Here is a 27,688-nt window from a genome sequence, read left to right as displayed (position 1 = left end):
TTCCCCAGAGACTGGAGGTCAATGACTCTGTCCTTCCCGAAGACGCCATCAGGAGCTATAATTCCATCTCCAAGCAAGGGCTGGAATCCTGCCCCTCAAGCCATCATGAGCTACTACCATAAAACCCGTGTCCTGAGACCCTGGCAACTAGCCAGAGTGATTGCCTGCAGCACATGCATGCTACTTAAAATTCTCACCACCCCCCCACCAAGAAGTGGAAAGGATGAACAGAGAGCATGAATGAGGAGCCCCCCCCCAAAAAAAAACATCCTGTCACGGGGTTGTGATAGGACACAGGCCTGCAGTCCAGGGTTTCTTTTCAAGATTTCCAGAGATTCCGCCACAAGCAGAACAATGATCCAAGACAACCAAGGAGACAATGAAAACTCTAGATCTAGTGTGAGGAAGGCAGGGGGCATTAATGGATAGCTAAGGGGACCAACCATAAACCTGAGGCTCTGGGCATTCCCAAGTATCCCCATTTGACCTGACATGTCCCCTCTCATAACAGAAAAAAAAAATCGAAGTGGATTTTTTTTTTGTCAGTTTATTTTTGCTAGAAAGGAAGTAAAAGTGAACAGTTGTAAACTAAGAATATAAATTGGGAAATTATAGAAAATCAGAGCCCTTAAGTTAATCCAACACCAATAAAGAGCAATAGACGAGGACTAATCACACACAGTAAACACAGGTACCTCCTCTAGTTAAATTACAGGGGCCAGACAGAGGCCTGATGAGGCCGCGAGCTTCATGCCAGGGCTATTACCGGGACTGATTTGGTTAGCAGCAATGACAGGCTCCTTGTAGTGAGCGCCTGCCTTTTCCCATTTCATCTCATTTTTACTGTAACCATGTTTTTATTTTTATGGGACAATTTGATTCTGTCCCACGCTTTCAGAATTGAGTTTTTCAAATTTATGACACAAAAGCTTTCAAATGGCTGTGACATACAGGCCTCCCTGTGCAGATCCCCACTTCCCTTCTCTATACCTGAGACCCCACAATCCTATAAGGAGTTCTGTTGGTCTGGACCCCCGAGTCTCAGGGCCACACAGTATCCGCAAGAGACATCTTCACTACCTCCAAGAGAGCACCAACTATGGCCACAACTTACCTCCTTCTCGCCCCATTAGGCCAACCAACCCTATCCATCCCTTCATTAACCCATCCAGGGCTTCAGTCCTATTAGAACTGTGATCCTCGGTGGAGAAGGTGCTGCCTCCTAGAGGGAGCTCTGGGAATTTACAGGGATGATTTTGGTTGTGATTCTGGGGGCATGTGGCATTTAGTGAACAGAGAGGTGACACAGCCCGCAGTGTAACCGACAGACCCATGCACTTTCCCACGTCCCACACAACTCTGGATGCAGCCCACCAGACATTCTCTGTGCCAATTAATAAACCCGTAAAGAATGCTCTTAACCTAGAATCTAACTCCACTCCAAATGTAAATACAAACTATGCTTGCATGGTTGAAATCAACCTTGAATTGTTCTGACGCATAAATGTACTTGTGCCATTCAAAATTGACCAAAGGCTGTTGAGCACTTTGAAAAAGCAAGTCACCACCAACAACACACCCTATGGTATCCAAGTCACCAGGACGGCACTGGGTAGTCTTCACACTCAAGAGTAACCCTATATACCTACTCATTCTTAGTGCTCATAGCCTTCTTCTGTGGTTCCTGTCTCAAAATGTCACTATAAAAAAAAAAAGTATCACTAGGACTCACTTGGATATTGTCATCCTTCTCTTAAATCCCCAGATCCATTAGAAGATTTGAGAGCAGTTAGTTCATCATGTACTCCAGTGTAATTGAGCTTTTACATATTGAAGTACCTATTATTATAATTGCCTTCTTTTATTTCTCAAAACTAGAGCAAGATACAGATTTCTTCTGATGCTATGTGTAAAGGTGGGTTATGTTATCTGTTTGCTCATCAGGGTAGTAAATGGGTTGTGGTGGCAAAGTGTTATAAAACAGGGGCATTTCAGGGGGGAGGGGGCAAGTGGCTCAGACGGTTGAGCATCTGACTGTTGGTTTCAGCTCAGGTCATGATCACACAGTCCTGAGATCGAGCCCCATGTCAGGCTAAGTGTGGAGTCTGCCTCAGATTCTTTCTCCCTCCCCCCTCAACTCCTCCCGCCCCCATCACTTGGGCCTGCCCTCTCCCTCACTGTAAAATAAATAACATCTTAAATAAAAAAAGGGGGAGGGTGGGAAGAGGCATTTGGTCTGATCATTTGTGCCTCACAAATAGCCTGTATGGTATTGCTTATATGTGAAAACCTTGGCCAGGCAAGACTGGCCCTGAGCTCTGACCATTGGGTGCCTGAAGTCTCCCCCATCTCAAAGTCCAGATTTCACCCCCTCAGCCAGTAGGCTTACCCTTTAAGCCCTGGCCAGGATCTTGAAATTCATTCCCACTCCTGGATGCTCTGCCTCCTCCAGCCCCTGCCCAGGCCAACCCTCCAACTTCACTTTGCCCTCCTGGCCCACCACACTCCAACCACCTCTCCTTCTCACTATTTCTCAAACACCATGCCCCCCACCACCACCACAGGACCTTTGCACATGCCATTTCCTCCCCCTGGGCTGTTCCCGGCTAAGTCCCATTTGTCCTTCCAGTATCACTTTCTTTAGGAGGCTTCTCCTAACTCCCAAGCTGAGGTCAGGCCCTACCACCTGTTCCTGTATCTTGCACAACAGTGACCACAATTGTAATCAACTATGTGATAATCCACTGGACATCCATCTTCCTTGCTCACTCAGTGCTCCATAAAGAAAGGGATTCCTTCCTATTCCTTCCTCACTTATATCTCCCCAACCAGATGGTGATGAATCTATAGTTGATACTCAATAATGAGTGAATGTGTAAATGGAACCTCCAAACATAAAACCCAAACTTATTATTCAAAGTTCTTGAGATAATAGCCTTCTCTCTGCCTATGATTAGCGCAATGAGAAGCTGCAACAGATGACCTCAGAATGAAGAAATCCTAGGAAAATCTTCAGAGGAATGTCAGCTTCCTGGGGCAGGGATTTGGGTCTTTTTCATTCACTGATGTAGTCCCAGCACCTGGCACAGGACATGGCCCATAGAAGGGGCTTGACAGGCATTCAGTGAACCTATCAATCAACCAACCATAGTAGGCCAGACACTGACAGTGGTTTCTTATTGATAACACCAGAATTATGGTGTAGGGGTGCATTGGGGATGGTTTTGAAGGAAGGCTAACAGCCCACCAAGGCAGGGTTGAAATTTCCAAGACTTTGTTGCTGCCCACACCTTATTCTGGTGGGCTCAGTGCAAAACCACATACTGCAAACACGGATTAACCCACTGTCATCAGGGCTGAAACCTGCCTCAGCTGTGTTTCCAGTCACTCTTCCAGGACCCCACGGGCTCCCCCGAAATCCTCCTGGAAACTGCTGGGTGGTTGAGATTAAGGAGTCTTGCCTCTTCAGAGCTAGCCCTTCAATAAACTTCAAATCCATCAGAAACTCTCTCTCCTCTAAGTCCTGACCAAGGACTGAGCATGAGCAGCATGGGGATTCACATGAAAACAAATCCCAGGGCAGACAAATCCCAACAAAGCACAGAGGCCTGGACTGACTGGGACCAGGAGCTGCAGAGAACCTGATACCAACCTACCTGCTCCCCAAAGTCATTGTCTTAAGCAAAGAGATCAGCGTGGGTAAATCATGAAACGCTCCTGCTGCAGAGGGTAAAGCGGGAATGAAAAGTAACAGTGAGGTGGTGAGTCAGGCAAGGCAGGAGGGCCGGTGTAGGCTGACTTTCCTGGCACCCTTCTCCATCTGGAGAGTCAGGAGGGGCTAATGCTTCATGGCTGAGTAGACCCTATAAGGCTTCCTGTCTTAACCTCAGACTGGAGGGCTGTCCTGGAACAGAGGAAACCTCCTACACCACTCACTCAGGCCATAACAAGGACCTTGTCAAAGGACTGTATGAATAGTGACTGTCCGGACAGGAGGCTTCCGTGCAACTGTCTGGACACATGATCCCCAATTTAGCCACCCTTTTCACCCCCCCAAATCATTTTACTATAAATTGTTATATATTAAATAATATTCAATTTCTTGAATCCACCAGGCTCTTGGGTTCCTCTCCACACGATGCCCCATCTGCCTAGAATACTTCCCCAGATGTCCACAGGCTGGTACCACCTCATTCTTCAGGTTTCTGCTTAAAGGTCACCTCCTCCAAGCCACCTTCCCAGAACTTCCTGGTGAAGGCCAGTCTATCCTGGCCCCTCTGTATCAGAAGCCCATTTCCTTTATGTTGCTTATGATTTGCCTTAATGCTATTTTGCTGCACTTTCCCAACTAGAACACAGCCAGCATAAGGGCAGGAACCACGTTTCTCCGTCAATCTGGAGACCCTCTGCTTAGCTCAGCACCCAGTGTTTATAAGGTACACGTTCACTGAGTAAAGGACTGAAACTCTGTTGGGGACCCCTGCTACTTAATCAGACCATCCATGTATTTAACCATGTATTCAACCATATAGGGGTAACCACTACACACCTGGGACTGTGCTGGATGCTTGAACTACATCATGGACCATTTCACAAAGCAAGCAAGGGCAGGTTCACATTTCTCTGGCTTTGTAAAGTGGACCCAGGGTGTATTTCTGAAATGCAGAAGGTTCAAGTAAGGTCTCCCATCGCTTGCATTGTGCACCACCTGCTGCCCCTCCCCCCAAACACAGCCTGTTGCAACACCCAGGGCTCCCCTGCTCTCTATTCCCAAGAGACAGAGCTCACAAGGCAAAGCCACCCACACAGCATACCAATTAACACCACAGCCTCCAAACCCTACAGTGTCTGTGGATGACAGCAGCTTTAGGGTCAAAGGTTTCCAACCTGAGCTAACTCTACTTGTAACAGTTAATTTTATGTGTCAACATGGCTAGGCCAGAGCATGCAGATATGTGGACAAAGGTAATTCTGAACACTTCTGGGAAGATGATTTGAAATCAGTAGACTTGGAGTAAGGCAGATTGCCCTTACTACTAAGAGTGGGACTCAGGTGAAGGCCTGAACAGAACAAAAAAACTGACCTCTCCAGAGCGAGAGAGAATTCTGCAGCTGATGATCTTTGGACAGCAGCATCAGCCCTTCTAGAGCTCCAGCCCAACAGCCCACCCTGCAGATTTTGGACTTGCCAACCTCCGTAATCAAGTTAGTCAATCCCTTAAAATAAATCCCTTTATGTGTGTGTGTACACACACACACACACACGGACCCCTGCCCCCGCCGCCCCGACATCCCACTGGTTCTATTTCTCTGGAGATTCCTAGTACACCACTCAAGGGCCCTAGGCTTCCAGCTGACAGCCAGCCCTAGGCACATGAGGAAGACCGGGAAGAGGGGAGAGGAAGACTGGGCTCTAGGCCTGCTGTATGAGATGCTCCCTGCTGTGAGCAAAGAACACACAGGCACCCATGAACAGAGTTGAGACACTGAGGGGGACTGGGATTGGACCCAGCCAAATGCCAACATGGATTTGAATGTAGGCTTTACCACTCATTCAGACATTATCTTGGGCAAGTAGCCATTCTGCTCTAAGTACCAGCTTCCTCATCTGTAAAATGGGGATGGTTGCAGCTCCTGGGTCACTGACTCATTAAGCACCTGGACCAGTCCATACCAAGACCACTGATTGGTAATGAGCCAGAGTAGGCACCAACTTGCAAAGGAGGAGCACCTGAGTGCTGAGTGGTCACCCCCTGGGGTTAATCAGGAAAGGTTTCTCTGCCCTTCTCCCTAGAGCGAAGACAGAAAAAGCCTCCAGGTGTAGCTCTTTGCTCTCCAGAGAATCCATTTTAGTAGCAAACAGGCTGGTGAAAAGCCATCTCAGGACTCAGTGCTGAGAAGGTAACAGCCACTCCCTCCAGCAAAGAATTCAATCACAAAAAGAGGAAAATGTCTTTTCATCAACTGTACCATCCCTGGAGAGAAGCCAGCGAGAGGATCTGTGTGGACCCGAAAGGTGCCTAACACAGACCTTCCATTATTGACAGCCACCCTGGCAGCAGATGCCAACACTGGGTACAATTTGGGTCTTCTAGGTTCAACAGAATTGACACTTTTATCCAATCGTTTTAAATTATTCCTTCCGAAGAAAGAAAAAAAAAAATCTTCAGCAACCCTCCTGCTTACAGTGGTCCTACCTCTTATGGGGAATTTGGGGATGCTTCATGCATCCCATTAAGATGTAGTTCCCTGCAAGCTCCCTCAGACACACAGTAACCTAATGCAGGTGGGACCACCAAGTCCAAGTGTGCCCTGCAACTGAACTGGGGTGGGGGTTGGAGTCATTATTTCTTCAATGTTAAGAATGGTCTCCCTTTAGGGAAAACCACATCGTTGAATTTCTCTTGAATGTTAAGTCAGTTGTGAATAAGCAAGGAGACTCAAAGAGGCTCCCCTTTTTGAAGGTTTTTCACTACTTTCCAGCTATACCACTTCTGCTCTAGACCTCATAATCCCTGCTTGCTCTCTTCTTCCACTGACGAAATGAAGCTCAGGCAGCTGTTGCATTAGGACCCATGAAGGCAGGCACAGCTATGCCCAGGGAGAGGCCATAGAAGATTTGCTCCCAGAGCAGCTGGGAGGGGGAAACCTCCCGTCAGTGGAGGAGCGTATAATACGGTCACACTCCATATAGGTACACATGCTCCTAGAAGCCCTTCTTGGCACTCTCCCCTAGGCCTGCATAGCCCCCCGCTCTCCACAAACCTGCGCTTAGCCAGACCCATTTCCCATATTCAAAGGGCAAGTGGTCTTTCTTAGATGTGGGGATCACAATGAAGGAAGGGGGTCCTAGATGACGTCACACAATGGCCCACTTTGATAAACAGCGTTACTGAATCCTCCTCCTGGGAGGTCAGCAATGCAACAAGAGATGTGAGGGGCTGACATGGGAAAGGGACCCCCATCATTTACTAGGTTTAGGGACCCAGGAGACTGTAGACCCTGCATCCCCTTTCCTCCCCAAGCCCAGCTACAGATTCTGACATGGGATGTGTTACCCAGTTGGGGCAAGGAGATAAAACAATGGTGGTCTTTCAGAGTATCAACTCTGCCCCCAGGGAAGCTTGTAACTACAAGTGCTTCATATTATGAGCAAATAAAGAGAACATTTGACTCAAAGTTCCAAAAGGCAGTAATATAAGGAAATGTAAAATCCAACCATAGCATCCTTTCAAAGACTGTCAACCCTTTATTCATAAACAAGATTTCATCACACACACAAAGCTAATGACCTAGGAGAAAACATTCAAAAGAGAAAACTCAGTTCACCTGACAAAGATGTTTGATTTCTTTACCCATTCTATCTAGATAGGCAGAATGTCCACTATGGGCAAAACAACTGTGAGAAATCAGAACAGATCAGATCCTGACCCTTGTGGAAACGATGTTCCATCAGAAGGAAGACAACATGAACAAGTAATTTCAAAACATCATTTAGTAGGAAGTGAAGTTGCCATGATGGAAATAAAGATGTTTCATGCCTTCACCTCATGAGAGGAAAGGGTGAGACCAGACCTAAGGAAAGTCTGTCAGAATCCTAACCTGCTTGATGCATAGCAAACCCAAAGACATCCTGAGCCTCCATGAAATGGGATTCTGCACAGTTCGTATTTTTAGAAGTTTCTCATTCCTTTTTGCAGTGCTGATTTGGCACGGAGATGTACACCTCTTACTCTCCAGATTAAAGAAACACAATCAGAACTTCAAATATATGACAGAAACCCTGGCTTGTAGTCAGGGACTATAGTGCCTTCATGTGACCCTGCACCTTAAAGGCAGAGTAGACAAGCACTTGGTCAAGGCATGGCCATTCCCAGAAGAGCCGGACAGGGGTCCTCAAGCCTCACCCAGGGATGTGGCTGTTCCATGCTGAGTCAAGGCTGCCTTTGGACAAAGACACATTTTTAGTACAGGTCACTTTGAGAGCTTTCTCCAAGATTTTTTCAGCTCTGTTCCAGAGGAGTTGGTATAATTTATCAACCTCACTTTTCTATCCTCATTTCCTCCACAGCAGGGAGTATGGCACATTGGTTGGGAGAATGGACTCTGGCCTAAGACGGCCCGTGTTTAAATTCCCAGCTCTACCACTTACTAGCTGTGCATCTTGGGCAACTTGCTTAATCGCTCTATGCAGTGCCTCTGTCTCCCCACCCTGACAGAAAGAATTGCCACCAAAAACAAAACAAAAAACAGCAACAACAAAACCCACACAACACACCACATTCTAATTGGCATCTAGCAATGGTAAAAAGCTCTCCATAAATGTTACAGACGTTACCTACTAGCTAGGTTAAGAGGCTTTCCAAAACCACGTAACAAATGCTTACTTAGGCTTAGTACCAGGCTTAGACAACAATCAACCAGTTCACTGGACTTTTGACTGGGTTGTGCAGCTTTTCTATCCTCTTTTAAAGGGACATGGTAAACTCCCACAGCCATGCACAGGATCAGCCATACTTGTACAACATAAAGCCACTTTCCTGGCCATAGTTGTTTGGTCACCTGACCCAAGCTGAGCCATTCAGTTTCCTTCCCTAAGAATCTGGAGTTGAAAGGAGAGCCAGTTTTTCTGACTGCTCTCTTGGAACAGAGGCCATGGGGACTCAAGAGTTGTTATCGACAGCCATTTTATGCCATTACAACAGAGAAATAAAGCAAGCCATCCTTCAGTGAGAGACGGGCAGAAATGTAAAGCAGATGGAGAGAGGAGCTCCTCAGTCCCCAGGAGCTCTAGGCCTGGCTACTAAGGGCCCCCTGACCTCAGAGTTTCTGAGATGCCCCCTGCAGTCACAACAAATCCTGCTCTTTCTTGAGGCTACCAGTCTGGTTTTTCTAACTGCAACCATAGAGTCTTAAGGTATACAAGGAGATGCCTAGTCACCTATTGTATCTGCACAGCTCAAGCGTCACAAGGATCAGGAAATGACAGTTTGTGCACCTAACAGTAGCAAATGCCTGGGAACTTCTCTGGACATCAGTCTCTTGTTTTCCTTTCCATGGGGTGCCATTAGAAACACCCTAAGAAACTGGAAGGAATATTAGTGCGATACAATTAAAGTCTAGGAGGCTTTGAGGAATCGATAGGACCCAGTGGAAAGAGCATGAGCATTAGAATAAAAAATATCTGCTGGGACACTTAGGCAAGTTACTTAATCTCTCTGGGCTTCCATCTCCCTTTCTGGTAAATGAGAATAGGGTGTTTATGGGGTTGAAGGAAGTAAGGGATATAAGCTGCCTGCATATATTAGGCATGCATTAAATCCTAACTATTATTATAGCCTATAACTATTAAGTATAAGTAAAATTAACATCTCCAAGTGTTATTGTATTACACATAAACACGTCAAAACATAATAAATCATTGTTCTTAATATGGCATAGAACACCCAACTAACATTTAGGCAAAGCAAAAGGCATTGCTCAGAGCATATTTTAACCAATCTATTAAAAAAAGAAAAGAAAAAAAAAATCAGGACACGAACAGCCTCAGAAGATGCCACGTGTTTCTAAGTCTCCTAGAATAATACTCAAACATCCTTGGATTCTTAGAGAGCAGGGAAGGGAATTAGATTGGGAAGCATAGAATGCTGTCCACGAGCAGTTTCCACTAGTGCTGGTTTGGGGTTCCTAAAACTGACGGCTACCCAGAATAGCATGCCTACCAGCCCTGTACCTTGGCAGACATGACTACTCAATCATGAGGTTTTTTTTCCTGCTAAACCTAAAGCACCCATTTATGTCATAGAATCCTGCATGCAGGGATTCAGGCAACCATGAGCAATTAGCCTGAGTTGGCCTGCTCTATTAAACTGATTACCTATCCCTGTTTCATGGAGTAGAGAGTCATCCTGAAGCCAACTGCCTTCAGGTTGCCAGGAAATCAAGGCGTAGGTCAAGAGGGCTATTTTTCTGTATCCCTAAATGGCAGTTGACCCTTGAACACCACAAGGGTTAGGGGTGCCAACCCACCACACAGTCAAAAATCCACCTATAAATTTTGACTCCCCAAAAGCTTAACTAGTAATAGCCTACTGTTGACCAGAGGCCTTACCAAGAGCAATCGATTAACATATATTTTGTATATGTATTATATACTGTATTCCTTTAAGATTTTATACTATATTCTTATAATACAGTAAGGTAGAGGAAATAAAATATTAAGAAAACCATAAGAGGGACACCTAGATGGCCGTCAGTAGAACTTGCAACTCTTAATTTTGGGGTTGTGAGTTTGAGCCCCATGTTGGGCACAGAAATTACTAAAAAATAAAATCTTTAGGGGTGCCTGGATGGTTCAGTCGGTTAAGCGTCCGACTCTTCATTTTGGCTCAGGTCATCATCTCAGGGTCGTGGGATCGAGCATCAGGCTCTACACTCAGCACTCAAAAAAAAAAAATCTCTAAAACAAAAAAAAGGAAAAAACACACAGTACTATATTTATCCAAAAAAAAAATCCACATATATAAGTGAACGCACAGTTCAAATCCATGTTTCTTAAAGGTTAACTGTATTTCCTGCATATAACTAACTCGAATTGGCTGGTTAGATACAAGAATATGAACTCCTGGTTCTGTGAATAATTCTAAGACATAGTAGAATTCTGTTTTCGATGTCTCTGGAAGATCACTCTGCAAACTAATGAAATGTTAATTCTACCTAAAAACAAGGGAAATGTATGGAAGAGTCTCCAAAGGCCCTTTGCAAGCTTAACTGAATGGCCTCCAATTACTTAGCCTGTGGTCCACTCTGATCCCAGGACCAGATGGAATCCTCCGTAATCGAAACCTAGATATATTCATGCTTAAGCACCCATTTATGTCAATAGTTTTAACTTCACCAAAAAAGCTTAAAAGCACCTTACAAATTACCCCTTGAAAGCTCAAGTAAACAGCTTCTCCCTCTCTCCCACTGCAAACCTATCCTCAGAGATGGTGTGGAGCAGCGACTGGACTGTAAGTGTCTGACGAATGTTGCAATACACTGTCCAGATCCTCCTTCAGTAATCAGTGTCCGACTCCCCATACCACCAGGACAGCTACGGGCAGAAAGCCCCAAGCCATGAGCCTCGGGCAGGGACTGCCTCAGCTGAGGGGCCCTGACTTGCCAAAGGTTGAGCAGCCTGCAGCCAGTCATGGGTTTTGCAGTTGTTAAGAGCCAAGCTGCTGGTGCCAGTCGAGGAACACTGCTCCAATTCTAAACCAGCTTAAGAACACCCCCACAGAAGCCCTGGCGTAGACTGCTTTGCAGCCCACCTTACCCTCTCTGTGTATATCTGCTTCTGGCTCCTCCCCTCCACAGGTGTTGATCCTAATGAATGCTAATCTCTGGGTCTTGTTAGCTCCTAGCAATCCCACCTGCAAGAGGATGCGTGGCAGGAGGGAGAAGCCAACCAATTATCAAAATCCTACTCAGGTGCTGGGCACTTGGCTTATCCCTTTACTTCTCAGAACATGATCAGCCCCATTTGTAAAATGGGGCTGAGAAGGATAAAGTAAATAGCCTGAGATTATCCAGCCAGACCAGTCTTGTTCCAACACACCACAATGATAAAGTACACAGCCCTTCATCAAATTCCGGATAACTGGGACTTGCAGAGACAAGTTAACAATAAATATAATTTGTCCAAAATTAGGTGGTGCTGTCTTCCAGTGCATTTCAGCAGATATGCACTGAACCCTTACCAGTGTGCTTAAGAAATGTAACAAATTAGAGAAAGAGAGAGAAACACTCCCCAGTTCTTTAGTTTCTCAGCAGTTTGTGAATACTTATTGAATACCTACTAAGTGAGAGGCACACCAGGGGGAAAATAAGACTAGATGCCAGCAAATGTATAAAGCTGAAGGTGGCCAGTGGGCCAGTGCTAGACAAGGACAAAGAGACATAGGAGCCCTCAGGACAGTGAGAGTTAGTTGATTTCTCCTTCTTTTTCTTTGAATTGCCTGAGAAATGGAAATTGTAAAGCCCTGAGCCTTGAGTAATAATACCCAGGAAACTTCTCAGGGTTCTCAGAGAAATGCATTTTATTTTCTAAATGATGCTTCCACAAAAGATGATGCCCAGTCTGAGCGAGCCCGGCCATTGTAGCTCCAGAAGATAACAAGAGCCCTTCCTGCCAAAATCAGGCTGGATGCAACCTGAAACAGAGTGAGAATGGTTTATGAAAAGAGCCAATCTTATGAGTCTATGAGCTACTCAAAGCCACAATCGTTAAGGGAAGGAGAACGGAGCAAACAGCAAGATAGATTTGTAAAGAAGGGCCTTACGTCAATAAGGCAGTGGCACAGCCCAGGACAAGCCACCCCGGTCACAAAGAGGCAGCAAAAGCCACAAGGACAGAGGCAGGAGGGACACAGAGCAAGAGCCCACGGTGCACCTAGAGTCTGTGGAACCTTCACGGAAGACAGTGGGAAAAGCTCAGGTTTCTGCTCCTGTGGTGCTCCCTATGGGATGGGGTGGAGGCAGTGAAAAAGGGGGGCTCCTTTGTAGTGATGGAGTCATTCTGTGTCTTGATCGTGGTGGTGGTTACACAGATCTATACCTGGGAGAAAACTGAACAGAACTACACAAACACACATATACACACGTGAGTGTGTGTAAAAACCAGAGAAAACGAATGGGGTCTGGAGTTTGGTCCACAGACTGTACCAATGTTAGTTTCCTGGTTGTGACATTGTACTACAGTTATACAAGATGTCACCACTGGGGAAAGATGGCAAAATAGCCCAGACTGGATTAGAAAAATTGTCCTGTTCAGCACTTAGCTGTTGCCACTGCCTCATATAACACGGATGAGTGACTGTTAAATTGGGGCTGCATCTTATAAGATTTTACAAACTGAGGGTTTTAGAGGGGAGGGTGGTGGGGGGTTGGGTTAGCCCGGTGATGGGTATTAAGGAGGGCACGTATTTCATGGAGTACTGGGTGTTATACGAAAACAATGAATCATGAAACACTACATCAAAAACTACTGGTGTACTGTATGGTGACTAACATAACATACTAAAATTAAATTAAGTTAAAAATAAATAAATAGACAAATGTAAGATTTTACATTTCTTTACACAAACATCTATAAATTTATCCAAATGATTCCAGGTAATCATATCACACATATCGAGTTTATTTTTGTCATGCGGTCTTTTCTTTTTCCTTTTTATGCATCAATTCCCCTCTCCCGTGTTCCCCTCCCACTACCCAGTGGTTCATGTTACAACCTGGACCGCACTGTTCCATAGCTTTCTCTCTTCTTAAGTAACTACATATCAGTAGTACACGTATGTCGCATACATGTATGTACACGGTTGCTTTTATCTTCACTAAAAATGGGATCATATATACACCTTTCAGCAGTTACTTTACTCACTCAGTCATAATTCATGGCTATACCTCTAACACAGTCAGCATTGCTCTGACTCATTCTTTTGGATGGCAGAAAACTGTCCCTCATTCATTCATTCATTCAACCATTCCTGGGCGGATGATCTTTGACCTTGTTTCTTCCTCCCTCCCTCTACAAACAAAGCCGCGTTAAACATCCTCGAACATCTGTTCTTGCTTTACCCATGCTTTCAGTCCCATGGGCCAGATCTGCAGGATAGGATAGTTCGGTCAAGAGGCTCATGGTTTTTTTTTCTTGTTTTTTTGTTTTTTGCTTAACCAATTTTAATAACATGACATAAAGCCCCTGCACTTGATAGAATCGTTATGCAAAATACATAGATGAATACTGTCTTCTTTTAAAAATATAAAATAAATAAGCAAGACATGTGAAAATAGGCAAGTTTCATTAAATAAATGAAAATTTAAAAAAAAGAAACTTTTGCTTTCCATATCATTTGAAGAAGGGAAATTATCATTTTAAACAATATTCAAGTTTATTAAACAAATTTAAAAAGGTATTATAAAATGTTTAACTGTCATCAGCTTCGAGGTTATGTTGCTCCCGAATTTTGCATATAACTGAACTTTCAGATCCGCTAACACTCGCTGAATTGATTCCACTCTGGCTTCTAAAGCGTCGATTTCTCCTTGCAAATTTTTCTTTGCTTCTTCTAACATTTCCTGTGTTTCTTCTTGAGAATGGCTAATGAAAACATCACCGATTTGATAAGGTATCATTAAGCAATCATCACCTGCAAGCATGATGTCCTCACAAGCATCTTCTAAATTCTGGAGTTGTTTCTTTTTTACTTCTATTTCCTCCTTCAGCTCTGTGATTCTACTTGTATTCCGTGCAAATTTGTTTATCTTTTGTTGATCTTCAAAAGTAACGTTGACATCTTCTGCAGCCAGATTCTCCTTAGGGATTCCCCTCATTTATAAAATAAGAACAAGAGCACCGCCTTCTCCATGGTGGCCGCCATCTTGGGACTGGACTCAAGAGGCTCATGTATTTTAATTTTAATTAAGAGCCACTCTCAGATTGCTTTCCAAGAAAACCCTTCACTTTCTAACAGCAGTGTATGGACATCCTACCCTCATGTCCCCACCAGAGCAGGCATTATGACCCTTATTATATTCTGGACATTCAGAAAGATATAAACTAAGGGTTTTGGTTTTCACTAACTGCAAACACTTTTTTTTTTTTTTTTTGGCCATTTGAGTTTGCTCATCTGTCAACTGCCCATTTTTTAATTTGGTTCCTTAAGCTCATCTAGATGACTTGTAAAATTTCTTTGCCTATTTTTTGCATAATATTTTCCAAGTCCATTATTCAACTGTCGACTTTATTTATGATATGTTTTGCCATTTAAATGTGTTTTTTTAATAATTAAAGAATCAAATCTGCCAGATTCTTCTTTTATGCATTCTATGTTCCCAGGCCCTCTTAGATGGATGGTTATTTTTCTTCCCAGGCTCACTCACTGGGATAGGGAACCTCACTCAATTCTCCCTGCAGGGCTTCACTTGTCTCCTTAGGACCAAGTTCTTCCCACTACCCACTACATTCTGAGCTCACCCCAGTTCTCTCTGCTGGGACTCCCAAAGCCCAGCGCCACACTTTGTGTCTGGCCACTCCCAGGGCCCAGAAGCCACTGTATTACAAGTGATCATGCAGGAGGAAGAAGACAAATTCAGCGTGTCATCTTTGCAGAATCCTTTTTTTTTTTAAGAAAAAGGTAGACACAAAGTCTGTACAAGGTGTGTGTATAATGATTATATGCTCATAAAAAAAATCTTGTTATTTTTAAATGTCTTCCAACAGAATGGAAATGTGCCTATGGAATGGTTTCTATTTTTCTACTATTCCCTATTACCTAAGGCCACCAGGCCACATTAACCCACCACATTTGTTTAAATCCACCTCACTGACCCCAACCCAGCTTTGCATTATGCAGCTTTGGATATGCCTCTGGTCAAGGGAGGTCAGGTGTGTTAGTTTGCTATTGCTGCATAACAAATCACCACAGCCTGGGCAGCCTACACAGCACTCATCTATCATCTCATGGGCTGGAAAGTCCAGGGGACTCCACTCGGCTCTCTGCTCAGGGCCTAACAAGGCAAAGTCACAATACTGGCTGTCCTGGGCTCACATCTATGGGAATGGGAGAAGATTCTGCCACCTTGCTCATGCACGCTATTGTAAAGACTAGGTCCCTGTTTCCTTGGTGGCCTTTGGCCAGGGGTCTCTCTCAGCCCCTAGAGGCCTCTCACATTCACTCTCCTGTGGCCTCTGCTTCTTCAAACCAGCAACAGCACTTTGAGGCCTTCTTACACCTCAGGTTTCCCTCACTTCCCTTCTGCCACCAGCCAGAGAAAGTTCTCTGCTCTTAAGGGCTCATGGGATTAGAGCAGGGCACAGGGAACTGTGCCATATAATAGAACACAGCCACAGGAGTGATGAATCACCACATTTACAGGTTCTGGGGATCACGGGTGTGGACTCTTGGGACCATTCCTGGAAATTGTGCCTACCACACCAGGACCCCATGATACACCCTAAGAAACCAGCCAGTCACTGGCAAGCCGGTCCTTCATTGCCCCAGGCCAGTCTCTCTTTGAGGTGTCTCCACCAGCAACAATGCTCTCTTTGCTCCGGGCTGGCCCTGCAGTCCTCCCAACCTGATTCAGACCCCAGCAAGATGCTCTCCTGCCTGCCTGTACCCCCAAGTCTGGGTAATAATCCTCTGCATAGTGTTTGTTTGTGAGGCTGTAGAATTGACAGTTTATATGTCCCTGCCATAGACAGGGCTCTTTCCTCTGCTAATAGAGACTTTAAGTTCTCCATCAACAGTGTGGGAGGAAGGAAGGAGAGAGGAAGGGGGTAAAGGAAGAAGGAATGGTGACAGAAAAGGTGGAAGGAAGAGCAGAGAGTAGGAGGTATGGGGGCTGGGTAGGAACTCACCCTTAGCCCACAAAATTTGTAACTGATTTAGCTTTCCGCTCACAGGCAAGGCCCAAGCACCTTCTGACAGCCACTCTCTCACTTTATGTTTGAACACCAGCAGAAATCTCTCCTGAAGAGGCAGGACTGGCTTCTGATCTGTCCCCAGTGATTTGGTCTTTCCTGGCCTCACTTAGGCCTTATCTTTGGGCTTGATCCCATCAGAATTGATGCCTCACGATGTGCCCCTGGTCTCCCAGCTTCTTCTAGGTTGCTGCTTCTGTTCTCCCTTCGCACCACACTGGGGCAGAGCCCAGCCCATCTACCCCACCCTCATCTGTCTTTCCATACCCTCCCAATATCAGCATTATAAATGGATAACATCTACTATGTTTACCAATAAATAAATTAGTAACCATTCACTATTCCTGCATTTTTAAAAGGGCCTAAGGAACGGTTTCAATGCAGTAAGTCCATGTGGCACATTCAAGGACACTTCTGCATATTTTACTACTTACAGTGGGAGGCATCTGATAGTCTCTGAAGACACATTCACCTCCATGGACATATCCATTCAACATATATGTATTAAGTGCCTACTACATTCCTTCCCAGGCAGACCTCCTATAAACAGCAGTCCTCACCAGATCCAACCTGAAAACACCTTGCAAATAAGCATCCCACCCATTGTCATAGCCCATCTTGCCTGCCTTTGCTCTGTTGAGGCTGTTTTCCTCATCTCAAGCCAGGAATGCAAAATCCATGACTGACCAACCTTGCCCAGAAGCTATACACAAGGTGGTGAGCAAGCACTTCATCAGCCCCATTCTTAATTCTCATTGTGTTCTTTCACTACCAAAATCTTAATTCACTGTCAGAAATGTGCTTTCTACCCCTTGGTGAAAGAAATAATGACTTTGTCAATCACTCCTCTTTTGCCAGACTTACTGAATTACCTAAAATGTCAAGATAATGTCTCTCCAGCCTGTTTTCACTATGGTACCAGCTTCTTCTCATTAAATTATGTTCAGATACATTGATTTCCTTCAACAGGGAGTAATGGAACCCTGCCAGAAATTAACACTAATCTTCTAATTCAGTAAGAATAAAATATGTGACTGATTAAATCTTAATTAACAGTTCACAAAATGCTGCTTAATGTCAGGTAGCATATGCATCTTAATTATCCAACAGTGTCGGTGCTGTTTACAAGATGAGGTAGGGATCTATGAAAATTTTGTAGCATTGGTTGTGTGTGTTTTTTCTTTTGTTCTACGGTATCTTCCTCCCTGTTATCCCTTCATCTTTATGGTTGTCAGTGGGTTAGGTTTATAAGCAAAGAACTTTTAATACTGGGCTCTCCCCCACAAACCATCCCCTTGACTCCATCTGGAAGAAAGTGATACAGTCTCTCAGTCAGGATAGGCTGGACGTGCTACAATGATAAACATCCCTCAAATCGTAATAGCCATAAAAAAGTATCTACTGCATGTTACATGTTCATGATGGGTCAGCTGGAGCCACTGCTCCACTCTATCCTCACAGCAGAAGTTGGGTCTACAAAGCAACCACCATCTTCAACATTGTCACCACTTGCCATGGCAGTAGAAATAGAATATGGCAAATCATACAATGTCTCCTGAGTCTTCTGCTCATATTCCACTGGCCAAAGAAAGTTTCTCGGTCTTACCTATATTCAATTGTGACGAGAAAAGTTCAAGCCAACCATAGTCCAAAAAGAGGAGATAAAGAGAAATCTTGAAGACAACCAGAGAAAAAGGACACATTACATACAGGGAACAATGATAAGCATTACAGAACCCTTAAAATTAGAAGCCACACAATCCAGAAGAAAATGGAGTGACATCTTTAAAATGCTAAAAGAAAAAAGAACGGTCAACTTAGAATTCTATACCCCATGAAAATATCTTTCAAAAATGAAGGTCTCCAGTCCAGCATAGAGGAGCTTGGAAGTCATCACTCCTGTTCAGACAGCAAACAGGAAAAAAATGAACTGAAAATCAACAACACTTCTCAGATCCATCAAAGAACTGAGGTCAAAAGAGGAGAAAATGAATATGTATAAGCATGTGTCATGACTGACTATAAGAGAGAGGGTAAGCACAGGGTCTCTGGATTCAGGCTCCCTGTGTACATGTGTGATGTCAAATGACATCCTTCCAGTGTCTCAGTGTCCTCATCTATAAAATGGGAACCATAAGCATCCAGGGGGTTGTTGTAAAGGTTCAGTGAGATGATGAAAAAAAGCAGCTGGCACAATGAAGGCCTCACATCAGTGCTCACTAGAGTAGATGTACAGGTGTTTCCCAGTAAGAATTAAACTTCAGCATTGCCCTCCTTAACCACAATCAGGCCTCCCTTTTCTAAAATGTTCCAGAGAAATCCCCTTATTTGCCACACTCAGTGCATTCCAGCTCTCAGCTCTGCCACGGTGGTCTCTAAGCACCCCCACTGAACACACACACAGGAGGACTTGGCATTTCACTTCCTGAATACCCAGAAGGTCCATCTATGACATCCTTTGCCCTCCTAATCAACAAATGGCCATGTCTCAGCCTTAATGGAAGATCGGGGGTATTCTCATGCCACTGTTACTATTTTTGCCACATCCACACCACATTTACAATCACTTAATTCATATTTTTATTTAAATAAAAGCACTTTTTTTTAACATAAAATAAAACACATTTACTTTTAGAGGAAACTTTCATCACTACTGTAAACAGAAAACCAATATCGCTTCAATTAAAAATAAAAGCAGTGATGGGGCGCCTGGGTGGCTCAGTCGTTAAGCATCTGCCTTCAGCTCAGGTCATGGTCCCTGGGATCGAGTTCCGCATCCGGCTCCCTGCTCTGCAGGAAGCCTGCTTCTCCCTCTCCCACTCCCCCTGCTTGTGTTCCTGCTCTTGCTCTCTCTCTCTCTCTCTGTCAAATAAATAAAATCTTAAAAAAAAAAAAAACCTAAATTTAAAAAATAAATAAATAAAAGCAGTGAAAGCAGTGATACTGAATGCTGGCTAGGTGCTGTTGTCTGCCAAGACTGAGCAAAGACTGAGCCTCATCTCTTAGGTGTTTTTTGTTAAAGATATACCACACCCTAATTAAGAGAGCCAGTAATAGAGGTGGAGTCCAAGAGTGGAATCTCCGCTCTGTGGCTCAGTCACATTATGACTTAGACATTATCTCAAACGTCTGGCCTTCCACTTGCTTGTTTGTAAAATGGGCATGATAAATGGGGCCAACCTTACAGGGTGGCTATAAGGACTGAGATATACAACCCGGCATATGGTAAACACACAACAAATAAAAGTTATGCGACAGAGAGAATAAAAGTCTCCACCAAGGAAAAAGAATAGGCATGAATTTATTGCTACAGAACCCATATTCCTGGGGTGCCTGGGTGGCTTCTTCACTTAAGCAGTTAAGCATCTGCCTTCCACTCAGGTCATGATCTCAAGGTCCTGGGATGGAGCCTTGCATCTGCATTTGGATCCCTGCTCAGCAGGGAGTCTGCTTATCCCTCTCCCTCTACCCCTCCCCGCCACTCTCCCACCCACACCCACCCCTGGCTTGCATGTGTGCTCTCTCTCTCGCTCTCTCAAATAAATAAATAAAATCCTAAAAAAAAATTCCAATTAAAAAAACAAGAATCTATATTCCTTGGCTGAAACAATCTCCAGCCGTGCTGGCTCCATAATCCCCTCCAGCAGAATGCCACCCAAGATTTTAACTGTGACAGGCCACACTAAGCTCTTTCTGCCACGTTGTGTCCGGCCAGTTACCAACTTCATCCTCAAGATCTAAACAGTAATTCTCTACTTGGACTGATGGCAAAAAAGTGGCCAGGAGTCATTTCAAATTTCAGTATCTGGAGACATGATAAAATCAACTCAAATGGTAATATTGGGAGAAGACATGGGAATCCATCTATCTCCTTCATTTAAGTTCTCTGGAAGTTAAACACCAAAACCCATGAAGGAATGATGGGAGACACCATGCCTGGAGCAGCCCCAACAACTGACCAACTCACTTCTGGGACGCTACCCGAAGGCAGACAGCATTTCCACTGCAACCCATCATTCTGTTGGTTAGAGATACTAAACCTCCTCTCGTCAAGGACAAGTCACTGGCATTGCCACTTGTGCTTTAGGCAAGCCCATGAGGAGGAAAGTATCGATCCACAATGTCAGAGGATAGGAGTAGGTCAAATATAAAGCCACTAATTCCTTAGTCACTGAGAGGTAACTGGGAGAAAAGCCTGTGCTTTGGAATAGAAACCCCTTTATGGTAATGCTATCTCTTTCCCCCCAGAGAAGAGAAGTAACACCCTGTCTTCACCAGCCTGTGGTCAACCAAGGGATCACCCTAGCTTTTTTATTGGCACTTGAAGTTCTCTCCATTTTGTCACCAGGTGTTGCACATCCCCACATATAGAAGGGACTACCATTCTGGGGATGGTCCTCCTCATTGCCCTACACTCAAAGTAGGCACAGCCCAAGCAAAGGATTCAGTGAATGGGCTGAAGGCATGAGCTCTTCAGGACACAGGGCAGGAAGGGGGTTTGAGGGCATCTCATGTTTGCCTTCCCCACAACTGTCTGCCTATGCTCCCCACTCACCATTGCTCTCCTTTCCTTGACCCTTCCTAGTCTCGTTTGGGACTCTTCACATTCTCCAACTACTATCTGCATGACTGTCTTACCCATCATGGAGGTTACTCTATGAGGGTAAAGATTCACTTTTCTTGTTGACCGTTTACTTCCCAGAACCTAAAACAGTGTCTGGCACATAGCAGATGCTCAGTTAATAAGAGCTGAATGAGTAACTGAATGAAAGTCCTAGACCAGGACCATCCAGGAGAACTTTTTGTAACGAAGATGTTCTATATCTGTGTGGTCCAACTTAGTGGTCACAAGCTATTTGTCATAAGGCAAGTATGGTGACAAATAGCATTTGAGATGTACTACTTCAACTGAGAAGCTGAGTATTTTATTTTAATTAATTTAAATTTAAATAGCCACAAGGACACCATATTGGCTGTCACAGGCCCAGACCAAAGCAAAGAAGATGGAGTCCCTTCAAGAGTCAGGAAAAAGGAGAGAAAGAACAAAGCCCTTTCTGGGAGAGAAAAGAAAAGAATAAGAAGCATGGCGCTCTCTGGAGAATGCTGTGGATGCCTTGTTAATATTATAAGAAGCTCTAACAGTTGGGGCTGTTGGTAGAAAATGCCAGTTTTTTTCTTAGTTAAGAGGCACCCCACTTTCTGGAGCATGAAGCAATTTGGCAACTGCACTGAGGACTCCTGAGGCTCAGGGACCAGAAATGAAGAACTGTAAGCGTCGTGATGGGAAACATCAATAACACTGCCTTTCTTCTACACACCCCCTAGGGCAGCCTCACTTCAAAACACGCCTGACTGGCTTTGTTCAGAGCTGTCTCCAGGAAGGGGCTGCCAGCTCCACTCCATCTTCCTTCCATAGCAAGTGAGTGAGCAGTGTTGTTTCAACCAGAAAGCCTTGTCCTGGGAGGGTCTTACCTGTCCCTGAGGCATGACAGCATTTGCTTCCAGCAGGGCTACTCAGGAGCCAGGATCTTGAATATGAAGAATGTGAAGCACTAGAGGTAAAAAGGCTGGGTTGGTACACATTTAGTGGCCAGACCCAGGGCAGGCTGCATAGCCTCCTTGGCCTTTGATCTCCCCTTTTTCAAATGGGGATGTTAACTGCCACCCTGCAGAGAGCCATTAGGCATAAGGAACCAGCAAAACCATAAAAAAGCCCTTAGCAAAGGCAGGCACACAGTAAGGACTCAATGTTAGTTATTAAATCTGAACACCTCACTGCCCTACTCAGAACTCTTCCTGGGGCATCATCTTGCCCAGCTCACTGTAATCTTCTTCTCTATAATGAATCCATCCACGTGTGTGCTCTGTGGAACAGTGATCCCTGAGCAATAATGTTCGAAGTTCTTAAAACTACAGCAGCCATAGTCCCTGAAAACCCAGAAATTACCCTGTAATAGGCACAAGCCCATGATTGCATCAGAATAATAACAATTAATGGTAGTAATAATTACCACCACCATTTGTCAGGTATCTGCTATGTGCTGGACATGTGCTGAGAGATTTACATGTGTTGTTTCATATTCCCTTTATGATAACTCTGAAACAGTATTGCTAATTTATAGATGAGGACATTAAAGATTGGAGATACTCAGGTAGTCACTTCCCCATCCTCTCACAACAACTCAGGGACCTGTCCAGGATTCAGACCCAGGTCTGTAGATCCAGAGTCCAGGCCTTTGACCTCTAGGTTGTATCAGGCTGCCAGTCTGTGTCATCTATATAATGCAGACTACCATAAATAAGGGAGAGAAAAAATTCCTGTGCATTGAGATGGCAAATGGAACTTAAGGAAAGTGCCTATGGCTTTCATGCTAACCAGAAATATTGAAAAGATTGTTAACAACCTCAGTGGAATATGTGAAGTGTATCAAAGGAAAAGCATGAATCACTGCAGATGGATGTGTATTAATATTCCATTACTGTTAACCACAAACTTAGTGTCTTTAAACAACACAAGTTTATGATCTTACAGCACTGTAGATCAGAAGTCTGAAATGAGTCTCACTGGGCTAAAATCAAGGTGCTGGCAGGGCTGCCTTCTGTAGGCTCTAGGGGAGAATCTGTTCCCTCACTTTCTCCAGCTTCTTTCAACCACCTGCATTCCTTGGCTTATGACTCCTTCCACTATCTAAGCCAGAAGTGAAGTGTCTTCCAACCAGTCTCTGACACTGACCCTCCTGTCTTCCTCTAATAAAGATTCTGTGACTTCACTGGGCCCACCCAGATAATCCAAGATAATCACCATCTCAAGATGTTTAACTTAAAAGCATCTGCAAAGTCCTTTTTGCCATGTAAGACAACATATTCACCTTCCAGGGATTACAATATTGGCATCTTTGGGTGTCATTTTTCTGCCATTACATTCATCCTGCTGGCCCCAAAAGATTCACATCCATCCCATGTGTAATATGTATCCTGCAAAGTCTGTACCCAACACAGGGTAAAATAATGACCACTCACATTTAACAAATGCTTGCTATGTGGGAAGCACTTTGCTGTATTAACCCACTTAATCTTCATACCAACTCAGTTTAGATATGAGAAAATCAAGACTCTGAAGAGGTCAAGTGACTGACCCAAGTTAATGGCTGAGCCAGGATTTGAAACCAGGTATATATCTGACTCACTCTGAACTAGGTTCAAGCACTTTCAGTGCTTACAGTTGAGTTTTGAAGAGTGGATAGAATTTAGAAAGTCAGAAGGAGAGGAGAGGGCATTCTAGACAGGGGAAGGGCTGGAGCAAAGGCTCAGAGGCAGGAAAGCACACTCCACCTAAGAAAGTCCATAAATAGGCTGGGTTTGACAGACACATGGAGCTTGTGAAGGGAAGGAGTGGGGATAACAGTTGAACATGGAAGTCAAGGTCATATTAAAGACCTTTAGTGACAAGCCACAGGAATTGACCTTTCTCTTGCAGGAACACGTAAGAACTGAATTTCAGACTGTGCCATTCTAGTTGCTTTTCAAGAAATACTTCAACAGAAAGAAGATGTTATCTTAAAAGTAGTCATTTTGTGCCTTTCTGTTTCACAACTCCTTATTGAGGAACCTGCCCCTGGTCAAGGAGACATGGACATTTTTCTACTTCCCCTGACTAGAACATGAATTTCACAAGGGCAGGGATGTCTACTTTATTCCCTGCTTTATCCCCAGCACCTAGAACATGCTCGCAACATAATAAGTGCTCAATACATATTTGTCAGATGAGTACAAAGAGAAAAAAATTGTTCTTTTTTTAAAAAACTTTTAAAGAAGTCTCTTGATGCTACATCACAATCATCACTTGGAAGCTACAACTTTTGATTTGCAAGAGTGCATCTGGTTGAGACAGGTAAAGCCTCTTGAGACTTAAAAGTCCATAAAAACAAATTGGAAAGGGTTACTTAGGTTGGAAGAGGGTGGAGAAGAAAAGGGGTGAGATGTCACCTAGAGGGAGGTCAGTGGGCTCTCTGAGGAGATTAGACCTGGCAGAAGGGCATATGGAGAGGAGTCTCCATTGAGGGGCAGCCAACTCTGTCCACCAGCCCCAATGCAAAGGGAATCCAGGTCAATGCCTCTTGTCCATCCATGGCCATTTAAATGGACGTGTCACACATCCCTGTGCTGACAATCACTCCAGCTATTGCTGTGCTATCTGTTGAGGGCACTCTTCCTGCTTCCTTCTTCTTGCTGCCTGCAGAATGTCCAGCAAAATTGCATTCACCCCATCTTGACACTTTGCATAACCCCTTCCAACAGGTCCAACAGTGTACCTACCCACCCAAAGCCAGAAGGAGAGTCCCCTATGCCAGAGTAGTGGTCTGTGAGGAAGAGAAATCCCTCAGAAACCAGACTGCTATAGGACAGATGCCAAACACACTCCCTCATAGATTGCTGGCTACAGTTTAAGGCCTATGAATATTTTCAATTCTTTCCACACCCCAGTGACCTCCCATTCCACCCACAGCTTCCCTTTGATTTTAGAACACACATTCAAAATACTGTGAGCAGTGGAAAATACACCACCTCTATCCTCAAATGAAAGCTATAGAGGTGAATAAAGTTGAGAAACAGAAATCTGTGCCAAATCAAAGATAGTTCTAAATAAGCAACCAACTTAAATACATTAGCCCATGGAGCTCCAATCAGGGGCCACACAGGGAGGCAGAAAAGGGCTCACAGCCCTGCCGTGATTTCAGTGTGATCATTGTTCAGCAGAATCCTGTTACAGTTTTCCAACCCAAATGGTGTTCTGTGCAGCAATCTTCCCAAAATGCAAATCTGACTTCATCATCCTGCTACTTAAATGGTTCCCACAGGTCTAGAGGTAAAGTCCTAAGATCTTGGTATGATACCCAGGACTTCATGCGGCTAGCCCACCTTCCCTCCTCTGTCCCCATGTGATGGTTAATTTTATGTGTCAACTTGACTGAGCTAAGGGATGCCAGATAGCTGGTAAAACATTACTTCTGGGGTATTTGTGAGAATATTTCTGAGAGAGATTAACACTTGAGTCTGTATACTAAGTAAATAAGATCACCCTCACCATTGTGGATGAGCATCATTCAATCTGCTAAGGGTCCAAAAAGGCAGAGGAAGGGCAAACGTGTTCTCTCGCTTCCACTGAGACATCCATCTCCTTCTGCTTTGGGTTCTCAGGCCAGTGGGTTTGGACTAGAACCACACTACCCTGGGCCTCTAGCTTACAGATGGCTGGTCATGGGACCTCTCAGCCTTCATCACTGTGTAAGCCACTCCCTCATAATAAACCTCCTTCTGTATATGTATGTTTCCTATTGGTTCAGTTTCTTGGGAGGACCCTGACTAACACACCTCAGTGATCCATACTACACCCACCAGGACTCCTTTACCTCCTGACATCCCCAATTTCCCTCCCACTGCAGGGCCTCTGCCCTTGTTTTTCCTCTCCCTAGAATACATTCCTTTAATCATCCCTCCCTACTAAAGAAATGCTTACTCTTCTTTTAGACCACACCTCAAATGTCATTTCCTCAGGGAAACCACCTGACCTCCTTACAAGATTGATCCCCACATCACACACACTGACATCACCATTTACTCAGTCTTCACCACACTTGTCATTCTGGTGAATACCCACTGACCTGTCTACTTGATTGACACCTGCCTCTCCTACCTCTGAAGGGTCTGTTTCTGCCTTATTCATAATGGAATTCATTATGGCATTCCCAGTGCCTAGTGCAGGACCCATCATGTAGTACATGCACAATAAATATTTACTGGATGAATGAAGGGAGGAAGGAATGGATTTCAAATACAAATTGTAAGTTCGAATTTTTTTAGTTGCAAGGAAAAGAATTCCCAAATAAAAATAGCTTCAACAATAGGACTCCTTATCTCCTCTAAGAAGTGTGCAGAGAGAGGCAAGCCCAGACATGTTTCTGTGTCTGCATGATGCTATCACCTCCCCAATGTCTGTGCCCCACTAACTGTCCTCAAGCCTGTGGGGAGATGACATGCAACACTCCAGGCCACACTTTTTTACACAGCCATGCTCAAAGATAGGAAAGAAGGAAAACATTTCCCAGAAGCCCAAGCAGATACCCACAAGTCACATGTCCACTCTTAAACTAATCACTGTAAACAAAGGGAAGTGGGAGTTTCCTAAGTGGCTTAAACCAATCATTTACTCATGCTCTCAAGCCAGGCCCCGCTCCCTTGAGCACACTGACACCCACAATAGGAACCAAACTGGGCTTCTATTAGCCATGGAAAAGGAGAGAGATGCATTGATTAATTCATTAACTCATTGTTTCACATTTGTTTTCAGCATCTATTATGGCATACTGTAATGTCCAAGGACTCTGGTCAGTATAGCATAGAGGTAAGGAGCCCCAACAGCCCAGTTCAAATCCCAACTCTGCCATTTACTAGCTGTGTGCAAGTGAGGAAGCTACTCAACCTCTCCCATGCTTCAGTTTCCATATCTGTAACACTGGGATAATAATAGTCCCTAACTCACAGGATGAATTACTGTATTCAAAACAGTCCCTAGTATATAGAAAGGTCTAGAAATGTCATTCCTATGATGATAAGTGTAAACGCTCCTATGACCCAGAATGTACTCTTCACCATTCTGAAGACCAAGTGGAAAAGCTTTCTCTCCCTGGTTCTTGAGGCCTCCACTGCCCCAGATCCTTTAGAATTTAAGCACCTATCACAACAGTCTGGCTCCTCATTTTTCTGGATGTAACCAGATCTTGACCTGGTAGGTTCCAGAGGGCTAAACCACGTGGTAGCCATGCATGAGCCCCTCCACACCCATCTCCCAGGTACCCAGGACAGCTGTTAAATGCACAGTAGAGTTCAGAGATTTCAGACCAACTTGGGGCTAATGTCACCTCTCTGGTAACCATCGAGTAAGGGAAAAGAGCTAATGGATGAGAAACGAGCTCCACAGACAGAGCTCACCAGTCCTCAACCCAGTTATACCCAAATTCAGTTTGCATACAGATAACTTCCTGAGATCTGGCAAGGGGAGGTCAATGGAGATTGCAGCTGGACGAGTCTCTCAGTTAAAGGGAAATGTCAAAGTAATAGCTCCAGGACATGAAGGGAGGCATAAAACCTGCCTCCTCCCCTCCATACCCTTCAGGGGACTCACCATTTGAAGGGACTCTTTCCAACATCCTGCTAATTCAA

General features: G+C 44.5%; 1 protein-coding gene and 1 pseudogene across 12 annotated transcripts in view; both read right to left on the bottom strand.

Moving 5' to 3' along the window:
- Positions 1-27,688, bottom strand: part of RBFOX1 (RNA binding fox-1 homolog 1) — a 2,051,181-nt gene that overhangs the window by 1,892,514 nt on the left and 130,979 nt on the right. The window lies entirely within an intron of this gene.
- Positions 13,970-14,423, bottom strand: LOC113932387 (annotated as a pseudogene).

This window comes from Zalophus californianus, chromosome 10 (genome assembly GCF_009762305.2).
Source record: "Zalophus californianus isolate mZalCal1 chromosome 10, mZalCal1.pri.v2, whole genome shotgun sequence".
NCBI lineage: Eukaryota > Metazoa > Chordata > Mammalia > Carnivora > Otariidae > Zalophus > Zalophus californianus.
The sequence above is the reverse complement of the archived record's forward strand: the minus strand, read 5'-3'. Positions and strand labels throughout refer to the sequence as shown.